The 27,363-nt window shown below is 39.6% G+C and overlaps 1 protein-coding gene and 1 pseudogene across 5 annotated transcripts in view; both read right to left on the minus strand.

The window, feature by feature from the left end:
- Nucleotides 1-27,363, minus strand: part of PHACTR2 (phosphatase and actin regulator 2) — a gene marked incomplete at its 3' end in the record, with an annotated part of 129,515 nt that overhangs the window by 58,410 nt on the left and 43,742 nt on the right. The window lies entirely within an intron of this gene.
- Nucleotides 21,359-26,796, minus strand: LOC309971988 (KANTR integral membrane protein-like; annotated as a pseudogene). Its single transcript has 2 exons — nucleotides 26,725-26,796; nucleotides 21,359-21,864 (listed from the first exon to the last, which is right to left on the minus strand). The product of its transcript is annotated as a KANTR integral membrane protein-like (transcript).

Consider the following 27,363-nt stretch of genomic DNA (forward strand, 5'->3'; position numbering starts at 1 on the left):
GGGAAAGAGAGTCCTAATTCTCAATTCTAACACCGTTTAACGTCGGAACAAAATAGAAGAGCAAATAGGAGACCATTAAATAAGCGGACCATGTTATCTTCTTGGTTCTGAGTCCTGAATGGCCTTACTGTGAAACAGAGACAGAAACAGAGACCTGCTTGTCTTGCGTGGAAAGTGTTCTATAAGAGCCTGGCTTTGCTTTACCTCTCCCTCAGTAGTCATTACAGAAAACAGAATGTCAAGAAATGGTCTCCTTTTTAAAAGACCCTTCACTAGGGCTTAGCTAAATCATTTAAAGAACTACAATCACCAAAATGCCACCCAACAGGACATTTGCAAAAACCTTCCAAAACATCTCAAGAATGTAAGGCAGAGAAATAAAGCCAACATCTCCATCTCAAAACACTCAGGGGTCTGGCCATTTTCTTGTTTATCCACGCCACTCTCCCTACTCACAAATCCTACAGACTCCTGAACAAGTCCAACTCCTCACAGCAGCAGCCAACCTTTACAACTGGTCCCAAAGAACCATTCTTCCCCTCACTTCTTTTTTCACCTCACTTTTGCAAAAGCCCAATGTTAAAGTCAACCTTTACTTCTTGCCATTTCCTAAACACTTCCTGCACTTCCTCTGCTACATTCCTTTGTGTCTTGCTGCTAGAATCAAGCTGTTTCCCTCTCCCTCTACAGTGAAATCCTGCTAGAATTTTAAGTCCTCTTCAAACAGCGCCCCCTGCATGGCGATCTCACTATTCAGGCTGGTAGAATCCATAATAACTCTCTATGCTCCTAAAGCACTTTTTCTTTTTTTTTTTTTTTAACTGAAGTATAGTTGATTTACAATGTTGTGTTACTTTTGGGTATACAGCAAAGTGATTCAGATATATATATTCTTTTCCAGATTCTTTTCCATTATAGGTTATTACAAAATACTGAATACTGTTCCCTGTGCTATACAGTAAGTCTTGTTGTTTATCTATTTTACATATAGTAGTGTACATCTGTTAATCCCCTAATTTGTCCCCCCCCTTCCCCTATGGTAACCATGTTTATTTTCTAACTAGAGCACTTTTATTTTTAAATTTTATTTGTTTGTTTATTTGGCTGCACCGGATGTTTGTTGTGGCACACAGGATCTTCATTGTGGTGTGTGGGATCTTTAGTTGCAGCATGTGGGATCATTCAGTTGCAGCACGTGAACTCTTAGTTGCGGCATGTGGGATCTAGCTCCCTGATCAGGGATTGAACCTGGGCCCCCTGCATTGGGAGTGCAGAGTCTTAGCCACTGGACCACCAGGGAAGTCCCTAGAGCACTTTTTTGAAAATAATTTATTTATTTTTGGCTGCATTGGGTTTTCACTGCTATGCGTGGGCTTTCTCTGGTTGCGGCGAGCAGGGGCTACTCTCTGTTGCGGTGCACAGTCTTCTCATTGTGGTGGTTTCTCTTGTTGCAAAGCATGGGCTCTAGGTGCATGGGCTTCAGTAGTTGTGGCTCACAGGCTCTAGAGCACAGGCTCAGTAGTTGTGGCGCACGGGCTTAGTTGCTCCACGCCATGTGGGATCTTCCTGGACCAGGGCTTGAACCCGTGTCCCCTGCATTGGCAGGCACATTCCTAACCACTGCGCCACCAGGGAAGACCCTAGAGCACTTTTAAATAACCTCTCTGTGCCTCTACTTTCTCATTTACAAAATGAAATAACAGCTGCTACTTTCTGGTTCTTCTGGAGATTAAATGAGTTAAGACAAATAAATGTTAGACTAGCCTAGAATCTAGAAAGCACTGAATAAATGTTAGCTATTACTATTATTGCTGTTATAGCACTTACTATTTTTTTATTGCTACATGTGTACATAGTTGCACATTCACATGACTCTAGTCTAAGCTCTATGAGGTATGTCTTGTGTATCATTTCATCTCCATGATGCTAGAAATGACACATTGCAGAGTAGATACTGTGCACTTCAGTTCTGTTTCATTTTTGCAGAGAGGTAGGGGAGGCATGTCTAGTACCCTTTTCTACCTTTTCTATTTATCTTAGAAACAGCCCTCATGATATTTAGCCTTTGAGGAACCATCTTCCGCCTCTCTGAGTCCATGTTACCTGTGTGAGGCTAACCCCAACCCTGGGCTCCAGGACTCCCAGGCTTATCCAGTCAAAGCCCAGTACCTTCCTGGCGTTGGTGACTGGATCGGAGAGGGGCTGTGTCTGAGTTGTACCCATGAGACCCAGGCCCAAGAATTTTGGTAACAGCAGGAAAAGAAGGCGTTTTCTTTCTTCTGGATCTGTAAAACTAGCTGAAGAGGAGCCTAGGGCGGCTAGTAATCAGTCACTTTGCCTCCATAAAAGGAGAGCCTAAATTAAAAAAAAGCCAGTACAGAGGAATACAGACTCAAAAAGGAGGCAGATTTCTAATCTTAGCTTCTAAGGACCTGGATCAAACCATGCCTGAAGGTTGTGTGCCCCTGGGCTTCTCAGTTATGTGAACCAATAAATTCCCTGTTGCTATTCATCAGCAGTGAAAAGCTCTGACTCATCAAAAATGTGTGAAGTAGATGCTTTTTAACACTAAATTTTCTTCCAGCAGAGCCCAAAGAGTCTCTAGGTTTTCAAGGCAGAAATATGAAAGAAGAACTACACAGGCCCTCTTTTTACCCCTCATAGCCTTAAAAAAGGGGAAGATGTCTACAATCCCTTCCGCCTCTTGGGAAATCAGTGACACAACTTCCTCCAAAAACCTGACAGTAATCATCTGTTTATCTGGTGCTTAGATAGCTTTTTTTTTTTTTTGCAGTACGCAGGCCTCTCACTGTTGTGGCCTCTCCCGTTGCGGAGCACAGGCTCCGGACGCACAGGCTCAGCGGCCATGGCTCATGGTCCCAGCCGCTCCGCAGCATGTGGGATCTTCCCGGACCGGGGCACAAACCCGTGTCCCCTGAATCGGCAGGTGGACTCTCAACCACTGAGCCACCAGGGAAGCCCTTAGATAGCATTTTTGTATTTATTTTCTCAGCAGTCCTCCCAGTATTCCTGAAAGACAGGCTAATCAATTATTTTTATATCAAATAGATAAGGATACTGAGACTTAAAGAGGCCAAACATGTTTTCCAATCACATACTTAGAATCTGGTTAAAACCAAATGTGTCTAAGCAAAAGCCTACCACTGGCATTCTCCAATCTGAGTTGATAATTACAAAGATTTCAACTTTCCCAAGACAGCTGCAATGCTTTCCAATTTTCCTTCAAGACATGAGACAGAAGAAAACCTTTGTTTTTTGGGGTTTTTTTTTTTGACAAATAAACAGTTGCTTATCATAGCTTTGTTGTTGCTCTTCATTCATGGCATTAAATTTTCTTAAAATATTAATTTAATATTTTGTACAGGTAATATATTCATATTCAGAAATTTAAAAGTATAATACACATTTGGAAGTCTTGCTCTTACTGGTCATTTGTATATTCTTTCACTGTTTATACAAACACAAACATATATAAATATACTATTTTTAAAAGTTGAAATATGGTTAATTTACAATACTATATTAGTTTCAAGGGTACAACACAGATATCCAATATTTTTATAGATTATACTCCATTAAAGTTATTAAAAATAATGGCTATATTTCCCTGTGCTGTACAATATATCTTTGTTGCTTATCTATTTTATACATAGTAGTTTGTGCCTTTTAATCCCAAAACCCTATTTGCCACTCCCTCTTCACCCTCCCCACCGGTAACCACTAGTTTGTTCTCTATATCTGTAAGTTTCTTTGTTTTTTTAATATATCTTCATTTGGTTTATTTTTTTAGATTCTGCATATAAGGGATAACAGAGATTATTTGTCTCAGAAGAAAACCTTTTCTTTCTTTCTTTTTTTTTTTTTTTTTTTTTTTGCGGTACGCGGGCCTCTCCCGTTGTGGAGCACAGGCTCCGGACGCGCAGGCTCAGCGGCCATGGCTCATGGGCCTAGCCGCTCCGCGGCATGTGGGATCTTCCCGGACTGGGGCACAAACCCGTGTTCCCTGCATCGGCAGGCGGACTCTCAACCACTGCGCCAACAGGGAAGCCCAGAAAACCTTTTTAAAGTTAATTTTTGTTGGGCAATTTTTAGATGGTAGTACATTCTCATAGTTCAAATTATAAAAGAATACAGTAGAAAATCTCACCTTCTCTCTGTCCCCCACTGGCTCTTACCCTGTACCCCACCTATTCAAATTGAAACTCACCCTTACTCCACAAGCAAATAACCATTTTTATTAGTGTCTTGTGTATCCCCCCAGACTTCCTTAGGCATATTCAAATGCTCATTTTAATTTTTCCCTTTTTTACATAAAAGGTAGGATGTTTTAAAACTGTTCAGGGGCTTCCCTGGTGGCACAGTGGTTAAGAATCCACCTGCCGGGCTTCCCTGGTGACGCAGTGGTTGAGAGTACGCCTGCCGATGCAGGGGTTACGGGTTCGTGCCCTGGTCCGGGAAGATCCCACCACATGCCACGGAGCGGCTGGGCACGTGAGCCATGGCCGCTGAGCCTGCGCGTCCGGCGCCTGTGCTCCGCAACGGGAGAGGCCACAACAGTGAGAGGCCCACGTACCTCAAAAAAAAAAAAAAAAAAAAAGAATCCACCTGCCACTTCAGGGAACACGGGTTCGAGCCCCGGTCTGGGAAGATCCTTCATGCCACGGAGCAACTAAGCCCGTGTGCCACAACTACTGAGCCTGTGCTCCAGAGCCCACAAACCACAACTACTGAGCCTGAGTGCCACAACTACTGAAGCCTGCGTGCCTAGAGCCCGTGCTCCATAACAAGAGAAGCCACCGCAATGAGAAGCCCGTGCACCGCAACGAAGAGCAGTCCCGGGTCCTCGCAAATAGAGAAACCTGTGCGCTGCAACGAAGACCCAATGCAGCCAAAAATAAATAAATTTATTAAAAACAAAAAGAAATCGATTAAAAAAAACTGTTCAGCATCATACTTTTTCATTGAACAGTGTATGTAATACTTCTAAAATTTCAGGTGACAGAAAAAGTTGAGATGGGAGGAGAGAAGAGGTGATTGCCTTTGCCTTGTGCAAACAGCAGAGCAGCAGCTGAAGTCACTTCTGTTCCCAGAGAGGACAAGCTGGGAACAGCCATGGCAAATCCATCCAAAGGGACTCGTGGGTTTTATTGCCAAGGGATAAAGGTTCAGGATTAGAACAATGAAGTCCCCGATCCCAGATGGGCCAGGAAGTACAAGTGATCTCAGGAGAGTAATTAGAGGCCAGGAATTGTGAGCTACGTGAAACACCGCTTGTCCTTCCTCCTTCCAGGCTGACTCTCGTAAGCTCATGAGAGGCACAAAGGCACTAGACAGGTGCCCTGGGGGTTCATCCTGTTTGATGGAAAGTCTGTGTGCTTCCATTGCTTGTCTCTTCACATTCAAAGACAGTAAACCCAAAACAGGGTGAAGACCACAAAAGACATAGATGTTTGAAATAAAGACAATGATAATCATCCTTCGAGAAATTAGCTTCTAACTTCCCCCTGATAGGCAAGAGAAGTGAACCTCAGCTCTGAATGGTAAAGAGGTTTTTTTTTAAGCTAGAAGATCATAAACAATACCCATTAGAGAAGAGGCTTCAAGAGAGCCTGAACTTCTTTGATACCCTTCCCCATCTACTCTAGGACAATCTTATCCATTTCAGGGACTCAGCCATGCTGATAGAAATGGGATAATATCTCGTCTTAACACTCATCAGGCAGCCAGCTGACAAGCCAAGAGTGGATATGAAAGAGACCTTAGTAATACTAAACTATCTGAAATTAAGATATTCCCCTTCATTTAAATATTAAATTCTATCGTCCAGGATTACAGGCATGTGAAATTTAGGTCAATTTTTTAAAGGGGGTTACTATAATCTTTAACAGCCTGCTTTCTTTTTAAATTAAAGTGTAATTGATGTACAACATTATATTAATTTCAGGTGTTTAGCACCTATTTTATTTAGTTAGCCTATGAACAATACGTATTAAAATATTACCAACTCAAACTGATAGGTGTGAGTCACCAGTCTAAGTAAGAAGACCCAGTAGGCATCCCCCCAAGTCCATGTTCACTACTTTCATATACGTATCTAATCAGACCAGGTTTCTCCAGATGATTAAATAGTTTGTGCTCTTGAGCATTTTAAACGTTCCCCTCTTCTACCTACTATCTTGCCTACGCAACAGAATGTACAGTATTTATAGAGAACATTATTTCTCCGGCAACACTTGTCCATGCCTAGACTAAACCTAGCTTCCTGCCTGAGCCTGCAGTGAGAGGACCAAGAGTAACTTCACTAAAACTTTTATTTTCCAAGGCAAAATACCAAAAAATGTTTGGTGTTTGGGAAGAAGTTCCTTTTCATTGTAACTGCAACTATAATGTTCAAAGTTTGATAGCAGTGCTAACTTTACACTTTGATATAACGCTCCCCTTCAGTACTTTCCCTTTCCATTCTGTTTCTAAATTTCTGATTATGACGGTGATATCAGGTGATTTCAATTCTTCTTAAAGATGGAAAAAGCTAGAAGATAGAAGTATATATTCTAGCCCTTTAAAAAATACATCTTGAGTTCAAATCCAGAGCTTGCAACTTGCAGGTGATCACAGGCAAGCTCCTCAACTTCATGCCTTAGTTTCTGCATATGAAAACAGAGGTAGCAAAACATGACCTGGATGGACATTAGAACGATTAAAACGTCTTGTAAAGTGTTCGACACAAAGTAGGCACCCCATCAATAGTAGGTATTTTTCTCCCCTACTTTCCATTTCTCCTTATACATATCTATATCCCTTTGACAATATTCTACTGAGATTTTTACCTGGTATGTTTATTGATCTAGAAGGCAGCACAGTACAGGGGTTAAGAATGAAGACTCAAGCCAGGCTTCTGAGGTTCAAATACAGGCTATGCTACTCACAAGCCCTGGAGCCTAGGCCAAGTTTTTTAACTTTTCTGTGCCTTAGTTTATCCATTAGTGAAACGGGGATTATAATAGCAACCTACCCATAGAGTAAATGGGAAGACTTCAAACATTTAATATAGCATCTGGCACACAGTAAAAACTCAACAAGAGTTAGTTATCATTATTATTAATATCTATATACCTTGCTCCTATTTTAAGTTTAATCACAAAAAAAAACTTCAAATGAGAAACAGAAATAAAAATTAATTTACTTTTGTTTAAAAAAATGCTTTTCATATGCTGCACATGTAGCAAATTATACAAATTATTCAAAGGGAACTTTTTGTTGTTGTTTTTGGCCGCGCTATGCAGCTTGAGGGATCTTAGTTGCCTGACCAGGGATTGAACCCGTGTCCTCAGCAATGAAAGCGCAGACCTAAGCATTTGACCGCCAGGGAATTTCCTAAGGGAACATTTTTCATACCTCATGGGGTAGTAACTAAATTTAACTCTTTAGCACTGAACTGAGAAACAACAAGCAAGGACTACATAATGCCAGCAACATGTTAACATCAGATTTCAATAGAAGATTTTTAGTTCATGTCGCTAATGTTTTGTACATGATTCACTTAAGGTCTTTTTAAAAGACAAATTATAGGGGTTGAGGAGGAGAGGAAATGGGGAATTATTGTTTAATGGGTAGAGTTTAATTTTTGCAAGATGAAAAGTTCTGGAGATCTGTTGCACAACAATGTAAATATACTTGACACTACTGAACTGTACACTTAAAAATGGTTAAGGTGGTAAATTTTATGTTATGTGTCTTCTACCACAATTTTAAAAATAAATTAAATTGTAAGATACTTTTGGACTACATTAAGGCTGACAGCCATATGTCTAAGATGAAGAACAGATCAGAAGGAATTTTCAAAGAATTTTAACTACATTGAGGTATTATGTGTTCACTAACTGCTTTCCAGTATCCAATCTTCTCTCCACCCATGCTTTTTATTCTCTTGTATTTCTCACATAGTCTCTCATGCCGTATCTTATAATAGGTACTAAGTGAACACTTATACTTTCAAATAAAGAAAAATTTAAGAGTATCCATTTCAAAACCGAAAGAGTCTGGATTTGGGAAAGCAGCTGAAGAAAACTCAGGACAAAAAAATGTTATAAGCCTAGATGAGCAAACTCCTTTCACTTAACAAAAGAAATACGAATTAACCTATAATTTATATTCCAAGTGGAAAACGAATCAGGAAAATATATATGCCAAAAAACAGTCATTTTCCAGGACTTAGCCCTTAGTGATAAAGACCGGATTCATATCACAAGATGAAAAAAAACAAAACAAAACCACAAAGGGAAATAATATGAAAAGGAAATAAAATGATGGACTTTCCTGACATGAGTTCTCTGACCCAGGCCAGAAGTTCTGTGGTACCTTTAAAAGTGTTTAAAAGTGGCACCACTCCCAAGGAAAATGAAATTAGGAACTTATCCACCCAAGTAAGGCATATAAGCAATCAGATCCTCTTTTAAAACAATACAAAGTTACTATGTCTCATCCCAATGGAAGCCTTTTTTATTAAAAAATCGATGGAATCATTGCTCCTTTCCTCCACATTTCCCTTAGGAAGTAAATGTGGCAAAGAAAAAAAGAAACATAAGTTAACAATTCTACATTTCATTCTAGTGGGTTTGATTCTTTTTAAAATGTCATTTATAATCAGAAATCAGCAAAATCTGATTATTAGGTATCATGGATGGATGGCCTCCATGACACGTTTGAGAATGTTTTCATAGAATGCTCAGTGAAAATGCCTTGCTTATCTGAGCTCACTTGTCCTATAAAAACCTAAATTCCCCCTGGGAAAGGCTAGAGGCCTCAGATCCTAGTCAGCTCTGTGGCTCAGCAAATTTAAACCTAGAGCTCAGCTTGGATTCAGCGAACACTATCACATTTTCTAGAATGTACAGGAAACAAGGGAGTCTCCTCAACTCCATTTAGAAGTAAGATTTTATGGTTTGCATTTACCTATAGAAGGTGGGTCAAGATGGTTTGGTCATTCATTGTGCAGCTGGCTATTTTAAACCCATCATGGAAGGTTTTCATATTTATGAAACCACTAATTTTAATTACCACAAACATACAAAAAGTTAGCACTCACAGTATATTGCTCTTTCCCATAAATGGGTTTTACCTCTAAAACAGACCTATAATGAATAATAAATGTTCCATAAGTTAAAAGGTGGGGCCACAATGATTCTTCCAATCCACCTATGAGTAAAAAGACTGAACTAAGAAAAGATCCATTCTACTGGGAGAAAAAAAATGAAGAGGAACACTTAGTCTCCTTCACATTTAATGCATAGAGGAAATTTGTTTTAATACCGTCATATATCTTTAGGAAAACAGAATAAAAGGATTTCAAGAAAGTATTATGGTAAGATTACTACATATTATCTCTTATTCACAGAATTTCTAACACTCATTTGGTCTGATTAGCTTCAGTTATAAAATACGTAAGTACATAAGTGGTTGAACTAAGACACAACACCTGCCCCACCTCCATTTTGTGTCCGTGGTGCCCGCACATTGACCTTTAAAAGGCTCGTACCATACAGAGCACACAGGTACAGTTACGTAAGTGAATGGACCCTCAACGTGTCCATTAAATTTCGTGAAATATTTATTTTGTCTATTTTGGCTTTTCAAGACTCCGTAAGGCTCTTAAGTTCTCAATGATATGAACATGAAGTCAGAACTGAAAACAGCTATAGCCTTTTCCCTCCGAAATTCTAGCATTTTCCAAATCACAAACATCTACTTCCCAATGTCTCATACTGGGATAGGATAAGGTCCATCTTATTAATTAATGAAAGAGCTTTTCATTAATTAATTCATTCAACAAACACTTACTGAATGCTTAGCATAAGCCAGACACTATTCTAGTTGCTTGGGATTTTACCAGCAAAGAAGACAAAAATCCCTATCTTCATGGAATTTATAATCTAGTGGAAAGTGGGGCCAGATAATAAACAATAGAAATAATGTTAGAAGATAAAATGTGCTATGGAAAACAAAAAGAGTACGGCAGAAGAGTGCCAAGAGTGCCAGGGGACCTATTTTACACCCACCAGGATGGCACTAAGACAGATAGATAATAGCAAATACTGCCCAGAGTATGGAGAAATTGGAACCCTCATACACTGCTGGTGGGAATGTAAAATGATGCAGTTGCTTGGGAAAACAGTCTTGGCAGTTCCTCAAAATGTTAAACATTGAATTATCATACGACTCAGCAATTCCATGTCTAGTTATATAACCAAGAGAAGTGAAAACATGCGTCCACTTAAAAACTTATACACAAACGTTCACAGCAGCATTATTCATAATAGCCAATAATAGAAACAACTCAAATGTTCATCAGCTGGTGGACAGCTAAAGTGTGGTTTATTCATACAATGGAATACTATTTGATAATAAAAAGAAATTAAGTCTTGATACATGTCACAACATGGACGAACCTTGAAAACATTATGCTAAGTGAAAGGAGCCAGTCACAAAGACCACGTATTTATTACATGATTCCATTTTCATGAACATCAGGAATAGGCAAACCTACAGAGACAGAAAATAGACCTGGGGTTTGGGAGGAAAATGCGGAGTGACTCCGAATGGAATGGGATTTCTTTTTAGGATGATGACAGTGTTTAAAGTTGATTGTGGTGATGGTTGCATAGCTGTGACTATTACTTAAGGGATAACCTTTATTACTTAAAACCACTGCATTAAATGGGTGAATTGCATGGTATATGATTTGTATCTTAACAAAGCTGTTAAAAAAAGAGTGCTGGGGGATAGAAAGATTCAATATAGGAAGATCAAGGTGGATCTCATTGAGAAGTTAGAATGTGAACATGGATTTCAATAAAGGAGATGAGGTAGTTGGTTAACCATAAAGAAATTTGAAGAGCCTCACTTCGTTTTCCATTTCAAAGCACCAGAGGTCCTATCAAAACTCACCCAAGATAAAAGAGGTAACCTGAATAGTCCTATAGCTGTTAAAGAAATAAATTTGCAGTTTAAAATCTTTTTTTTTTCGGTACGCGGGCCTCTCACTGTTGTGGCCTCTCCCGTTACCGAGCACAGGCTCCGGATGCACAGGCTCAGCGGCCATGGCTCACAGGCCTAGCCGCTCTGCGGCATGTGGGATCTTCCCGGACCGGGGCACGAACCCGTGTCCCCTGCATCGGCAGGCGGACTCTCAACCACTGCGCCACCAGGGAAGCCCTAAAATCTTTTTTAAAAAGAAATCTTCAAGCCCAGATCGCTTCAGTGGTGAATTCTATCAAATATTTAAGGAAGAAATAACACCAATTCTGCATAATCTTTTCCAGGAATAGAAGGGGAGGAGAGAGTTCCCAGCTCATTCTATGGGGTCAGCATCACCCCGATACCAAAGCAAGGCAAAGACAGTACAAGAAAAGAAACCTACAGACCAATATCATGAAGCTTTAACAAAATATTATTAAATAAAATCCAGCAACATATAAAATAAATAATATACCACAACTCAGGGGAGTTTATCCCAGGAATGCATAATTAGTTTAATATTTAAAAAATCTATCAATGTAATCAAGCATAATAATAGTCTAAAGAAGAAAAACTACATGATGATATGAATCGATACAGAACAAAAATCTGAGAAATTCAACATCTTTTCCCTTATTTATTTATTTTTGCCTGGGTCGGGTCTTAGTTGGCGGCCCACAGGATCTTTGTTGAGGCATGCGGGATCTTTTCGATAAGGCGAGCGGTCTGCTTGGGTTTCTCTCTAGTTGCAGCACGCAGGCTTCTCTCTAGTTGTAGCGTGCGGGTTTTCTCTCTCTAGTTGTGGCGCGTGGGCTCTGTAGTTTGCGGCTTGCGGGCTCTCTGGTTGAGGAGCACGAGCTCAATAGTTGTTGCACGTGGGCTTAGTTGCCCCGCGCTATGTAGGATCTTAGTTCCCCAACCAGGGATCAAACCTGCGTCCCCTGCATTGGAAGGCGGATTCTTTACCACTGGACCACCAGGGAAGTCCCTCAACATCTTTTCATAATATCATAATATCTTAGAAAATTAAGCATTAAAGGGAACTTCATCCTGATAAAGTACATCTACAAAAAACCTTCAGCTAACATCATACTTAATGAATGCTTCCCTGTAAGAATGGGAAAAAGGCAAGCATCTCCCCGTTCACCACTCCTATTTACTATCATACTGGAAGCCTTAGCTAGTGCAAAAGGGGGAGAAATGAAATGAAAGGCAGAGATATTGGAAAGGAAAAATGAAACCATCCCTATTTACAGATGATATAATTATCTACATTAAAAAATCATAAGGAATTTTACTAGAATCAATAAGTAAGCTTAACAAGGTAGCATGATACAATTGTATTTCTATAAACTAGCAATGAACAATTGGAAAAAATTTTTTTAATGTATGTCATTTACAGTAGTTTTTTTAAAAAAAGAAAGAACAGGAAAGAAATACTTAGGAATAAACCTAATACTGTTTTCTAAAAACTTCTAAGCACAACTGAAAGAAACAGATGAGCTAACTAAATGGAGAGACATATCAGTTCATAGATTAGAAGATTCAACATAGTAAAGATATCAGTTCTACCTAAACTGCAATATAGATTTAATGTAATTCCAATAAAAATTTCAGTAGGAAATTTTGAGAATATAAACAAGCTGATTGTGAAATTTATCTGAAAAAGAAACTAGATTAGTTAAAACAATTCTGAAAATGAAGAATAAAGTTGGAGAAATCACAGTACCTAACTTTCAGGCCTATAAAGCTACAGTCATCAAGACAGCATGATATTGGTGAAGGAATAGATACATAGATTAAGAGCACAAGTAGTCCAGAAATAGACCCACACAAATGTAGGTCTTAATTTTTGATAAAGACTATGTGGCCAATTAATTTTTTTTTTTTTTTTTTTTTTGCGGTAGGGCCTCCCACTGTTGTGGCCTCTCCCGTTGCGGAGCACAGGCTCCGGACACGCAGGCTCAGCGGCCATGGCTCACGGGCCCAGCCGCTCTGCGGCATGTGGGATCTTCCCGGACCGGGGCACGAACCCGTGTCCCCTGCATCGGCAGGCGGACTCCCAACCACTGCGCCACCAGGGAAGCCCTGGCCAATTAATTTTTGACAAAGCTGTAAAGGCAGTTCAATGGAGAAAGAATAGCTTTTTCAACAAATGCTCTTGAAAGTTTTTGTTTTTTCCTGCACATGAATGTTCACAGCAGCTTTATTTGTAATAAAAGTTCTTATACATGATACCAAAAGCATGATCCTAAAAGAAAGAAGTGATAAACTGTACCTCATCAACAGGATGACTTTTGCTCTATAAATGACACTGTTACGGAATGGAAAGGCAAGCTACAGTCTGGCAGAAAATATCTTTAATAACATATCTAACAGAGGCATCATACATACCTGGACCATATAAAGTACTCTCAAAACTCAACATTAAGGAAACAACTCAATAAAAATTGTCCAGAAGACTTGAACACACCCTTACCAAAGAAGAGTATAGGGAAGAAAATATGCTTATTGGTTTTTTAATGATGAAAAGGCAATTTAATGGAGAAAGGATGGTCTTTTCAAAAAATGGTATTGAAAAAACTGGATACTTATATGCAAGAAATGAACTTTGACCTAAACCTTATACCTTACATAAAAAATAACATAAAACTGATCAGGGGAATTCCCTAGCTGTCCAGTGGGTAGGACTCTCTGCTTTCACGGCTGAGGACCTGGGTTCAATCTCTGGTGGGAGAACTAAGATCCCACAAGCCACGTGGCAGGGCCAAAAAAACCCCCAGAAAACTAATCATAGATCTAAATGTAACACACTAAACTATAAAACTTTTAGAAGAAATTATAGGAGAAAATTTTTGTGGCCTGGGGTTAGGCAAAGACACCACCTACAGACGGAGAGAAAATATTTCAAATCACATATCTGACAAACCAGAATATATAAAGAACCCTCAAAATGCAACAATAAGAAAACAAACAACCCAATTACAAAACAGGCAAAATACTTAAACAGAAACTTTACCAAAGAGGATATATGGACAGTAGATAAGCACATGAAAAGAAATTGATCATAATTAGCCATTAGGGAAATACAAATTAAAACCATGACAAAATTCTACTACATATCTTCTAGAATGGCTAAAATAAAAAATAATGACAGCACATCCATGTTCACAGTAGCACCACTCACAAGAGCCAAGAGGTGGAAGCAACCCAAGTGTCCACTGACTGATGAATGGATAAACAAAATGTGTTATGTATACAATGAAATACGACGCAGTCTTAAAAAAGAGGGAAATGCTGTCACATGCTTTAGCATGAATGAACTTTGAGGATATTATGCTAAATGAAATAAAAGTCATAAAAAGACAACTTCCATATGGTTCCACTTATATGAAGTATCTAATGTAGTCAAATTCATAGATACGGAAAGTAGAATGGTGATCACCAGGCACTGGGGAGAGGGGGTAAAGGGGAATTGTTTAATAGGTATAGAATTACAGTTCTATAAAATGAAAAAGTTCTGGAGATTTGTTTTATAACAATGTAAATATATTTTACTACTGAACGATACACATTCTAAAAAATGGTTAAGATTGGGCTTCCCTGGTGGCGCAGTGGTTGAGAGTCCACCTGCCGATGCAGGGGACACGGGTTTGTGCCCCAGTCTGGGAAGATCCCACAGGCCGCAGAGCAGCTGGGCTCTGTGCTCCGCAACGCTGAGCCTGTGCTGAGCCTGTGCTCCGCAACGGGAGAGGTCACAACAGTGAGAGGCCCGCGTACCGCAAAAATAAATAAATAAATAAAAAATGGTTAAGATTGTAAAATTTATGATATGTTCTCATCACAATAAAAAATTGATAATGATAATACTAAGTGCTGACAAGGATGTGGAACAACTGGAACTTTCTGACACTGCTGGTAGGAATGCACAACTCTGGAAAATAGTTTGGTAATTGCTTATAAAGTTAAAAATGCATTTAACATATGACCCAAAAATCTACTCCTACATATTTTCCCTAGAGAAATGAAAACTTTTGTTCACACGAAAACCTTTACATGAATGTCAACAGCAGCTCTACTCATAATTACCTCAAACTGGAAAAAATCCAGATGTCCTTCAACAGGTGGACAAATAAATAAACTATGGTACAGCCATACCAAAGAATACTACCTAACAATCACAAGGAATAACTGATATATGCAACAACCTGGATGAACCTCAGAGGTGCTAAGCTAAGTGAAAGGAGCCAGTCTCAAAAGATTTCGTGCTGAATGATTGCAAGTTTAATGACATACTTGAAACAACAAAATGATGGTGAAGAAAAACAGAGCAGGTGCTGCCAGAGGTTAGGAGTTCAGGGGGTGGGTGGAGAGGAGGTAGGGCAGGACCATAAAAGGACAGCCCAAGCGAGATTTTGGGAGTGATGGAACTGTGATATATGCTGATTATGGTGGCAGTTACTCAAAACTATACATGTATTAAAATTCATAGAACTGTACACACATACATACACATACACACACGCACATACAATAAACAAACAGAAAAAACACAAGAGTGGTGAATGACCATGAAAATGACCTCTTTTGATAAAGTCCTGATCACAAATGCAGTGACAGAGTATGAACAGAGTGGTTCCTTTGTATGTCTGCCTCTCACATAAGCCAACCACAGCCACTTCTAAGAAAATCTCGGGAGTCCACCAGCAGAGTTGTCAGGAAGAATAAGAATATCTTCCTGCTGACTATAGGCTTATTGACCCAAGACCACAGTCCAAAAGAGAGGCAAGGCAGGGAGAAGTTTTGGAAAAATCAAAATCCTATTTGTGTTTTCTGAAAGGGCTACGGTTTGACATCACAAGCCCAGACCACTGCTCAGTGAAAAGCTTCATTCCTAGGGGCCCGGTTTGCTGGGGAAAGTTTACAGGAAATGCTTCCAAGAGGAGCTGCCAAAAAACTGACTACAGGTAACCTCAAGACCCAGGGGTCTGGACTGCAGAAACCATTCCAGTGATCTCTTGGCTGTGACCTTTGCTTTTCTTCCTTGGAGAGGAGCCATCAATGGGTGAGCTGTAAATACAAGCAATTTTCACATAAGGGAAAGTAAAGGACTTGGGGAACATCTCCCCTTGCTTTGGAAAAGGTGAACGCCATCTAGAAGGAAAGGAAAAATAATACAGTTAAGGAAGATACAAAGAGAAATGTTTTGAGGAAGAAAACAGGAATCAAAACAACAGTTGAGAGGTTGAGAGGAAGAAAACGTTAACACAAAGGAGAGGGGAAAAGCTGATGAGTGGATCTGGAGCTGGACAGCAGGTCAGAGAGACAGAGGAGAACAGTGGGACCAGACACACCAAAGCAAAGAGCCAAGGACAAAGTTCATGAGCCTGGGAATTTTCCCTTTTTGTCAGCTCTTGGACTCCCAGTGCATAGAACAGATCTGGGCTCACAGTAGGAGATCAGCGACTATTTGCTGTACAAATGAACAAGAAGGGAGACTGATGAGAGCTGGTAGGAAGAGTCCAACGGTAATCACTGAGGAGCTCGCACTGATACGCATGGCCCGCCTGGCCCACCAGAAGGAAGGCTGGCTTTTTGTAATGTTTTTTAGGGACTTCCCTGGAGTACCAGTGGCTAAGATTCCACACTCCCAATGGAGGGGCCCCCGGTTTGATCCCTGGTCAGGGAACAAGATCCCACATGCTGCAACTAAGAGTTCACATGCCACAACAAAAGATCCCACACACAGCAACGAGGATCCCGCCTGCCGCAACTAAGACCTGATGCAGCTAAATAAATAAAGAAAATTTTTTTTAAAAAAGAATAGCTTTAAACAAATGTGTTTTTTAGGACATGAAGAAGGGCATGCCAAGATGTCACAAACCCTCCTCTATTGATTTTTTAAAAACAGGAATAATTGTCTTCCCTAGAAGCAATCAGAAGCCCCATCCAGTCAGAAGTTCTGAGGAAGAAACAGGAAGGTGTGGAAGGCTGGGTGTGTTTTTCTTCTCTTCTGGCTGAAGATATGATATGCAAAGACTGGACAAAGACTGCGAACAGCCATTTGAGTTGATGGTGTCAGAGACGAAGGCTGATTTTTCTGGACCATAACATCCATACAATAATGCCAGGCCTGGCAGGACTATGGAAGTGATATGCTGGGCGAAGACTGACTGAATTGGCCTACTGAAGTTGAATGAGGGAGGAAGGAAAAAAACCCAAATAATAGCATAAAATCAGGTATCATGGAGGATAGCAGAGAAGACAGAAAAAAACAGCAGTGAAGAATTCCAGTGCTTTCAGAGCAAATACAATCCAAGAAGTGTGGGCACAATATGAATGGGTGCAGAAACAGAAGAGGAGTAATAAAAAAAGGCACGTGAGGTGTCAGCACAAGAAAGTAACTTTTGAGACATGGTGGGACAGGATTCTGGATGACTCAAAGGAGACAGATCGGATACAAAAGGGAGGTCCAACATCAGGAGGGAGCATACCTCGCCAGACACTATCCTATTGTTATACGGGGTTGAAACAGATCACCCAGGATCTGGGTGATGTTTTTCTATATACAAAACATTAAATGAGCAGAAATGTAATATGGACTATTAATGGGGGATTTTCAATTCCCTAGACATTTATAAGACACTTAATTCCTACTGAAAAATTCTTACCATTTTAATAACAAGATGAATTCTTATTCTGGACATTGATTCTAAATATTAAAAATGTGATTGGTAAAGTGCAATAAGAAGAATTTGGGGGAAAGTCACTATGTTATCTTGGCATGAAAATAGCCAAGACTGAGAAGTATGGCCAGACTCACAAGCTACCTTGTGGGCTCTATGAAAGGCAGGCACCTACCGTGTTAGGCTTGTTCCTCACTGTGACCCCAGCACCTGCTGCATTAGGTCTCGTACTCAATAAAAACTCACTGAATAATCTAGACAATTTAGTATGGTGAGAAACTCTAAACTGAAAATAGATCAAGGGGATGAAAGAACTTTAAAACAAGATGGGAGGACCATCATGTACCAATGCGATTAGGAGATAGATCCATAGGTAGGTAGATAGACAGACAGACAGGTAGATAGATAGATTAGTACCAGGGGATAGTTAGAAAACCTGGAGAGAATTTGTTTCAGGTCAATATAAAAGAAAACTTCCTCAATAATGAGAGCTAGGAATTAGGAGCTCAGGAAGAAGCTGAATGACTGTATCTTATCAGGCTTGCTGGAGACAAAAGGTATTCCTGCCCTGGAGACAGACCTAGATGATTGGTTAGGTCCTTTGCAACCCTGAAATTCTCAATTTCAACTGAAAACTCAGAAGGTGTTTTGCCACAGTAACAATAAACAGTGTTTGGCTGTATTTGGAGGAATGAGTCTTAACAGTACCAGGCTTCAGGTGTATCATGGATTAAACTGAATTTTGTAAATTAACATGGGAATTTACTCGTCATTCCTTGTAATCTAACCAAGCGGTATGGGGACACCATTAACATGTAAGTTAAGGACTGTCTGAACACTGAGGCAATAACCCATTGTTTCAACTTATAAAGGCGTTCTTTGTAGAACCTGAAACTTGGATCCACCAAAAAACATCAACATATGAGAACCTGAAACTTGGATCCACCAAAAAACATCCACCAAAAAACATCAACATATGATCCACCAAAAAACATCAACATATGAGGTATTCTAAACTTGGACTCCATGAAGCTAGCTTTCTGATCACCTGTCAGAAGCTGGCTCTTAGATTTGAATTTAAGAAAGGAAGCCATAATGAAACATTAGTATTACAGAGTTAAATCCCTTTCCTGGATTGCTGCTCCTCTTTCAGCAGAATTGTAGAGAAAAATTACGATTTTTTTCAGAGCCATGGTGCCAACAACAGATATCAAGATTAGCAATCAGGACTTCCCCAGTGCTCCAGTGGTTAAGACTCTGTGCTCCCCATGGAGGCTAAACAATAAGTTACTAAATAACCAAGAGATCACTGAAAAAATCAAAGAGGAAATCAAAATATATCTAGACACAAATGACAACGAAACACGACGATCCAAAACCTGTGGGATGCAGCAGAAGCATTTCTAACAGGGAAGTTTATAGCAGTACAATCCTACCTCAAGAAAAAAGAAATTTTTTTTTTTTTGCCACCCCACATGGCTTGCGGGATCTTGGTTCATGAGCCAGGCGTCAGGCCAAAGCTCCTACGGTGGGATCTCTGAGTCCAAACCACTGGACTAACAGAGAACCTCAGACCCCAGGGAATATTCATCAGAGTGAGGTCTCATGGAGGTCCTCATCTCAGCACCAAGACCCAGCTCTACCCAACAGCCTACAAACTCCAGTGTTGGAAGCCTCAGGACAAACAACCAATAAGACAGGAAGACAATCACACTCATAAAAAACAAACAAACAAAATCCAGTGGCAAAAAAATATGTCACAGATGAAGGAGCAAGGTAAAAACCTACAAGACCAAATAAATGAAGAGGAAATAGGCAATCTACCTGAAAAAGAATTCAGAGGAATGATAGTAAAGATGATCCAGAATCTTGGAAATAGAATGGAGGCACAGACTGAGAAAATACAAGAAATGTTTAACAAAGATCCAGAAGAACTAAAGAACAGAGATGAACAATACAATAACTGAAATGAAAAATACACTAGAAGGAATCACTAATAGAATAAATGAGGCAGAAGAACGAATAAGTGAGCTGGAAGACAAAATGGTGGAAATAACTGCCAAGGAGCAGAATAAAGAAGAAGGAATGAAAAGAATTCAAGACAATCTCAAGAGACCTCTGGGGCAACACTAAACGCACGAACATTCGAATTATAGGGGTCCCAGAAGAAGAAGAGAAAAAGAAAGGGTCTGGGAAAATATCTGAAGAGATTATAGTCAAAAACTTCCCTAACATGGGAAACAAAATAGTCACCCAAGTCCAGGAAGCACAGAGAGTCCAATACAGGATAAATCCCAGGAAAAACATACCACGACACATATTAATCAAACTAACAAAAATTAAATTCAAAGAAAAATATTAAAGCAGCAAGGAAAAAAACAAAATATAACATACAAAGGAATCCCCATAAGGTTATCAGCTGATTTTTCAGCAGAAACCCTGCAGGCCAGAAGGGAGTGGCAGGATATACTTAAAGTGATGAAAGAGAAAACCCTACAACCAAGATTACTCTACCCAGCAAGGATCTCATTCAGATTTGATGGAGAAATCAAAAGCTTTTCAGACAATCAAAAGCTAAGAGAATTCAGCACCACCAAATCAGCTTTACAACAAGTGCTAAAGAAACTTCTCTAGGTGGGAAACACAAGAGAAGAAAAAGATCCACAAAAACAAACCCAAAACAATTAAGAAAACGGTAATAGGAACATATATGTAGATAATAACCTTGAATGTAAATGGATTAAATGCCCCAACCAAAAGACACAGACTGGCTGAATGGATACAAAAACAAGACCCATATATATGCTGTCTATAAGAGACCCACATCAGACCTAGGGACACATACAGACTGAAAGTGAAGGGATGGAAAAAGATATTCCATGCAAATGGAAATCATAAGAAAGCTGGAGTAGCAACACTCATGTCAGATAAAATAGACTTTAAAATAAAGACTGTTATGAGAGATAAGGAGGGACACTACATAATGATCAAGGGATCAATCCAAGAAGAAGATATAACAATTGTAAATATTTATGCACCCAACATAGGAGCACCTCAATACATAAGGCAACTGCTAACAGCTATAAAAGAGGAAATCGACAGCAACACAATAATAGTAGGGGACTTTAACACGCCATTTACACCAGTGGACAGATCATCCAAACAGAAAATAAATAAGGAAATACATGCTTTAAATGACACAACAGACCAGATAGATTTATACTTATATAACATTCCACCCAAAAGTGGTAGAATACACTTTCTTCTCAAGGGCACACAGAATATTCTCCAAGATAGATCACATCTTGGGTCACAAATCAAGCCTCAGAAAATGTAAGAAAACTGAAATCGTACCAAGCATCTTTTCTGACCACAATGCTATGAGATTGGAGATCAATTACAGGAAAAACACTGTAAAAAACACAAAAACAGGGCTTCCCTGGTGGCCCAGTGGTTGAGAGTCTGCCTGTCGATGCAGGAGACACAGGCTCGTGCCCTGGTCTGGGAAGATCCCACATGCCACGGAGTGGCTGGGCCCGTGAGCCATGGCCACTGAGCCTGCGCGTCCGGAGCCTGTGCTCCGCAACGGGAGAGGCCACAACAGTGAGAGGCCCGCATACCGCAAAAACAACAACAAAAAAACACAAAAACATGGAGGCTAAACAGTGTGCAACCAAATAACCAAGAGATCACTGAAGAAATCAAACAAGAGATTAAAAAATACATAGAAAATAAATGACAACGAAAAGACGATGACCCAAAACCTATGGGACGCAGGAAAAGCAGTTCAAAGAGGGAAGTATATAGCAATTCAATCTCACCTCAAGAAACAAGAAAAATCTCAAATAAACAATCTAACCCTACACTTAAAACAACTAGAAAAAGAAGAACAAAGAAAACCCAAAGTCAGTAGAAGGAAAGATATCATAAATATCAGAGCAGAAACAAATGAAATAGAAACCAAGAAAACAATAGCAAAGATCAATAAAACTAAAAGCTGGTTCTTTGAGAAGATAAACAAAATTGATAAACCCTTGGTCAGATTCACCAGGAAAAAAAGGGAGAGGAGGCAAATCAATAAAATTAGAAGTGAAAAAGGAGAAATCACAACTGACACCGGAGAAACACACAAGATTTTAAGAGACTACTACAAACAACTACATGCCAATAAAATGGACAACCACAAAGAAATGGACAAATTCTTGGAAAGGTACAATTTTCCAAGACTGAACCAGGAAGAATTAGAAAATATAAACAGATCTATCACAAGTAATGAAATTGAAACCATAATTAAAAATCTTCCGACAGGGCTTCCCTGGTGGCCCAGTGGTTGAGAGTCCACCTGCCGATGCAGGGGACACAGGTTCGTGCCTCGGTCCGGGAAGATCACACATGCCGCGGAGCAGGTAGGCCCGTGAGCCATGGCCACTAAGCCTGCGCGTCCAGAGCCTGTGCTCCGCAACGGGAGAGGCCACAACAGTGAGAGGCCTGTGTACCGCAAAAAAAAAAAAAAAAAAAAAAAATTCCAACAAACACAAGTCCAGGACCAGATGGCTTCACAGGTGAATTCTAGCAAACATTTAGAGAAGAGCTAACACCCATCCTTCTCAAACTCTTCCAAAAAACTTTAGAGGGGGAAACACTCCCAAATTCATTCTACGAAACCACCGTCACCCTGATACCAAAACCAGAACAAGGTATCACAAAAAAAGAAAATTATAGGCCAATATTATTGATGAACATAGATGCAAAGATCCTGAACAAAATACTAGCAAACAGAATCCAACAACACATTAAAAAGGATCATATACCATGATCAAGTGGGATTTATCCCAGGGATGCAAGGATTCTTCAGTAGATGCAAATCAATCAACGTGATACACCACATTAACAAATTAAGGAATAAAAACCATATGATCATCTCAATAGATGCAGAAAAAGCATTTGACAAAATTCAAACCCATTTATGATAAAAAGTCTACAAAAAATGGGCATAGAGAGAACCTACCTCAACATAATAAAGGCCATATTGATAAACCCACAGCAAACATCATACTCAGTTGTGAAACACTGAAAGCCTTTCCTCTAAGATCAGGAACAAGACAAGGATGTCCACTCTCACCACTAATATTTAACATAGTTTTGGAACTCCTAGCCACAGCAATCAGAGAAGAAAAAGAAATAAAAGGAATCCAAATCGGAAAAGAAGTAAAACTGTTACTGTTTGCTGATGACATAATACTATATATAGATAATCCTAAAGATGCCACCAGAAAACTACTAGAGCTAATCAATGCATTTGGTAAAGTTGCAGGATACAAAAGTAATGCACAGAAACCTCTTGCATTCCTCTACACTAACAACGAAAGATCAGAAAGAGAAATTAAGGAAAAAATCCCATTCACCACTGCAACAAAAAGAATAAAATACTGAGGAATAAACCTACCTAAGGAGGTAAAAGACCTGTACTCAGAAAACTATAAGACACTGATTTAAGAAATCAAAGATGACACAAACAGATGGAGAGATATGCCATGTTCTTGAATTGGAAGAATCAATATTGTGAAAATGACTATACTACCCAAAGTAACCTACAGATTCAGTGCAATCCCTATCAAATTACCAATGGCATTTTTATACAGAACTAGAACAAAAAATCTTAAAATTTGTATGGAGACACAAAAGACCCCGAATACCAAAGTAATCTGTTTTTGTGGGTTTTTTTTTTTTTTTTTTTTGGCTGGGTTGGGTTTTCATTGCTGCCTGTGGGCTTTCTCTAGTTGCGGCGAGCGGGGGCTACTCTTTGTTGTAGTATGTGGGCTTCTCACTGTGGGGGCTTCTCTTGTTGTGAAGCACGGGCTCTAGGTGCACAGGCTTCAGTAGTTCTGGCACACGGGATCAGTAGTTGTGGCTCGTGGGCTCTAGAGTGCCAGCTCAATTGTTGTGGCTCACAGGCTTAGTTGCTCTATGGCATGTGGGATCTTCCCAGAGAAGGGACCGAACCCGTATTCCCTGCATTGGCAGGTGGATTCTTAACCACTGTGCCACCAGGGGAGCCCCCAAAGCAACCTTGAGGGAATAAAATGGAGCTGGAGGAATCAGACTCCCTGACTTCAGACTACATGACAAAGCTACAGTAATCAAGACAATATGGTACTGGCACAAAAACAGAAATATAGATCAATGGAACAGGATAGAAAGCCCAGAGATAAACCCATGCACCTATGGTCAACTAATCTATGACAAAGGAGGCCAGGATATAAAATGGAGAAAAGACAGTCTCTTCAATAAGTGGTGCTGGGAAAACTGGACAGCTACATGTAAAAGAATGAAATTAGAACACTCCCTAACACCATACACAAAAATAAACTCAAAATGGATTAAAGACCTAAATGTAAGACCAGACACTATAAAACTCCTAGAGGAAAACATAGGAAGAACACTCTTTGACATAAATCACAGAAAGATCTTTTTTACCCACCTCTTAGAATTATGGAAATAAAAACAAAAATAAACAAATGGGACCTAATGAAACTTAAAAGCTTTTGCAAAGCAAAGGAAACTATAAACAAAACAAAAAGACAACCCTCAGAATGGGAGAAAATATTTGCAAACAAATCAACTGACAAAGAATTAATCTCCAAAATATATAAGCAGCTCATGCAGCTCAATATTAAAAAAGCAAGCAACCCAATCCAAAAATGTGCAGAAGGCCTAAATAGACATTTCTCCAAAGAAGACATACAAATGGCCAAGAGGCATATGAAAAGCTGCTCAACATCACTAATTATTAGAGAAATGCAAATCAAAACTACAATGAGGTATCACCTCACATCAGTTAGAATGGGCATCATCAGAAAATCTACAAACAACAAATGCTGGAGAGGGTGTGGAGAAAAGGGAACCCTCTTGCACTGTTGGTGGGAATGTAAATTGATACAGCCACTAAGGAGAACAGTATGGAGGTTCCTTAAAAAACTAAAAATAGAACTACCATATGACTCAGCAATCTCACTACTGGGCACATACCCAGAGAAAACATTAATTCAAAAAGACACATGCACCCCATTGTTCACTGCAGCACTATTTACAATAGCCAGGTCATGAAAGCAACCTAAATGCCCATCAACAGACGAATAGATAAAGAAGATGTGGTACATATATACAATGGAATATTACTCAGCCATAAAAAGGAATGAAATTGGGTCATTTGTAGAGATGTGGATGGACCTAGAGACTGTCATACAGGGTGAAGTAAGTTAGAAAAACAAATATCTTATAGTATCGCATATATGTGGAATCTAGAAAAACGGTACAGATGAACTGGTTCGCAAGGCAGAAATAGAGACACAGATGTAGAGAACAAACGTATGGACACCAAGGGAGGAAAGTGGGTGGGGGTGGTGGTGGGATGAATTGGGAGATTGGGATTGACATATATACATTAATATGTATAAAATAGATAACTAATAAGAACCTGCTGTATTAAAATTAAAATAAAATAAAATTCAGAAAACAAAAAAACAAAAAGTCTTTGCTCCCAATTCAGGGGTCACGGGTTTGATCCCTGGTTGGGGAACTAAGATCTTGCATGTCACATGGCGTGGCCAAAAAATAAATTCATCAATTAAAAAATAAATAAAAGATTAGCCAGCATGAGGTTCATGAATGTGAAGCATTTTGATTGTTAAATTACTGGATAAAGTTTATACTTGCTTACATTCACAGTACATTAACACCATTATTAGGCTGAAGAAAATGCATGCATCTCTAACTCATGTGATCACTTAAGAGGATTTCCCCGAGTGCTTTTTCTTTTCTTCCCTCTTGTTTTTTGCTCAAATGTTGCCTTCCCGGTAAAGTTTCCCTGACCACCCAATATTTTTGGTTTGTTTTGTTTTGGATTTTTTTTTTGGCCGCGCAGCACACCATGCAGGATTTTAGCTCCTCAACCAGGGATCGAACCCGTGTCCCTTCAGTGGAAGTGCAGAGTCCTAACCACTGGACCACCAGGGAAGTCCCTGACCACCCCTTTTCTTTTTTTTGCGGTACGCGGGCCTCTCACTGTTGTGGCCTCTCCCCTTGCAGAGCACAGGCTCCGGACGCGCAGGCCCAGCGGCCATGGCTCATGGGCCCAGCCGCTCCGCGGCATGTGGGATCTTCCTGGACCGGGGCACAAACCCGTGTCCCCTGCATCGGCTGGCGGACTCTCAACCACTGCGCCACCAGGGAAGCCCGACCACCCCATTTTAAACTGGAACTTCCCTCCCACATTCCCTACTCCTTGCTTTATTTTTTCTCCTCTCACGTTCTAATATACTAACTTACTGGGTTTACTCTCTGTCTCCTACCCCTGCTAGAATGTAAGTCCCATAAGGGAAGGCAATTTATCTCTTTTGTTCCTGCTGTATCACTAGAGTCTACAACAGTGCCTGACATATAGTAGATGTTGATGTTCAATAAACATCTGTCAAGAGGACAAAAGAGTATTATCTAACATATACGCAAGGAGCCCTACATGGACCAGGATGTGCTGTGTGGTCTCTATGGGCTATGTAACTTCCCTCTGCTGCTGTAAATTGGGAAAAGGGAGAGATTCTCTTCCCTTCCTGCAATATGGTGTGAGAGTGAATGATACATGAAGGTACTTCCATGTTCTTAGTGGAACAGGATAGAGAAAATCAAAAGGCTGCCATTTATTAATACAACCAGATCAGTCCTGAACAAATATCACCCTGGGAAAATCCTCTAACTTTGCCCTACCTTCTAGATATAGAAAAGAGTCACTATCAGCAACATGCCTCTATGATTACGAAGAATAGTATCTTAAATGAACCAAATATAATTTTGATCCTTTTCAACCATTTTTCTGTGGACACTGCTGAAATCAGGCTAGTCAAGTAGAATCAAAATAATTCTTCAGACCAAATCCTTCTTACAGCAAAAATTCCAGTATACGAAGCAAATCCAGGTATTAGGGTCACTTTCAATGATCAATCCTTACTGGTCTGAGTATGAAGTTATCTTCTGAAGAGGCCACACAGTGTAATGGTAAAAAATCTGGCTGTGGCACCATATTGCCTGGGTTCAAATACTGCTTTTGGCTCCTACCAGGTGTGTTTCCTTGGGCAAGTCATCTGAATTTTCTGACCTTAGTGTCCTCATCAGTAAAACTGGGATAACAGTAGCACTTAAACTTTATAACCTTTGAGGATTAAATGAGTTAACATGAATAAAGTTCTTGAAGCAGAACCTGGCACATAATAGCATTCAATAAAAACATAGCCATTATATTATTAGGGAGTAAGAGTACCTTCAGTAAATTAAAGCTTTTAGCAGATGACTTTCTGCAAATTACTCTGACTCCTAGAAGGCTGATAGCTTGCAACAATGTTATCTAAAAATCTGGACGGGCATTCCTTCCCCATTACTAACAACACAAATAAAAGTCACAATTATAATGAAAATAAATTGTCTGGATTTTCTTTATTTAGGAGTGTAACTTCTTTTTAAATAAGGGCAAAAAGGTAAGAAAAAGAAATTTCCCCTAATTATTTTATTGGCTTTTAATAGTTGTACATGGCTGTAACTGTGAGTACATGTTTTTGGTTTGTATTTTAATTTATTGTCTTTATCTTTTCCA

This window comes from Leucopleurus acutus, assembly GCF_964270905.1.
Source record: "Leucopleurus acutus genome assembly, chromosome: 15".
Classification (NCBI taxonomy): Eukaryota; Metazoa; Chordata; class Mammalia; order Artiodactyla; family Delphinidae; genus Leucopleurus; species Leucopleurus acutus.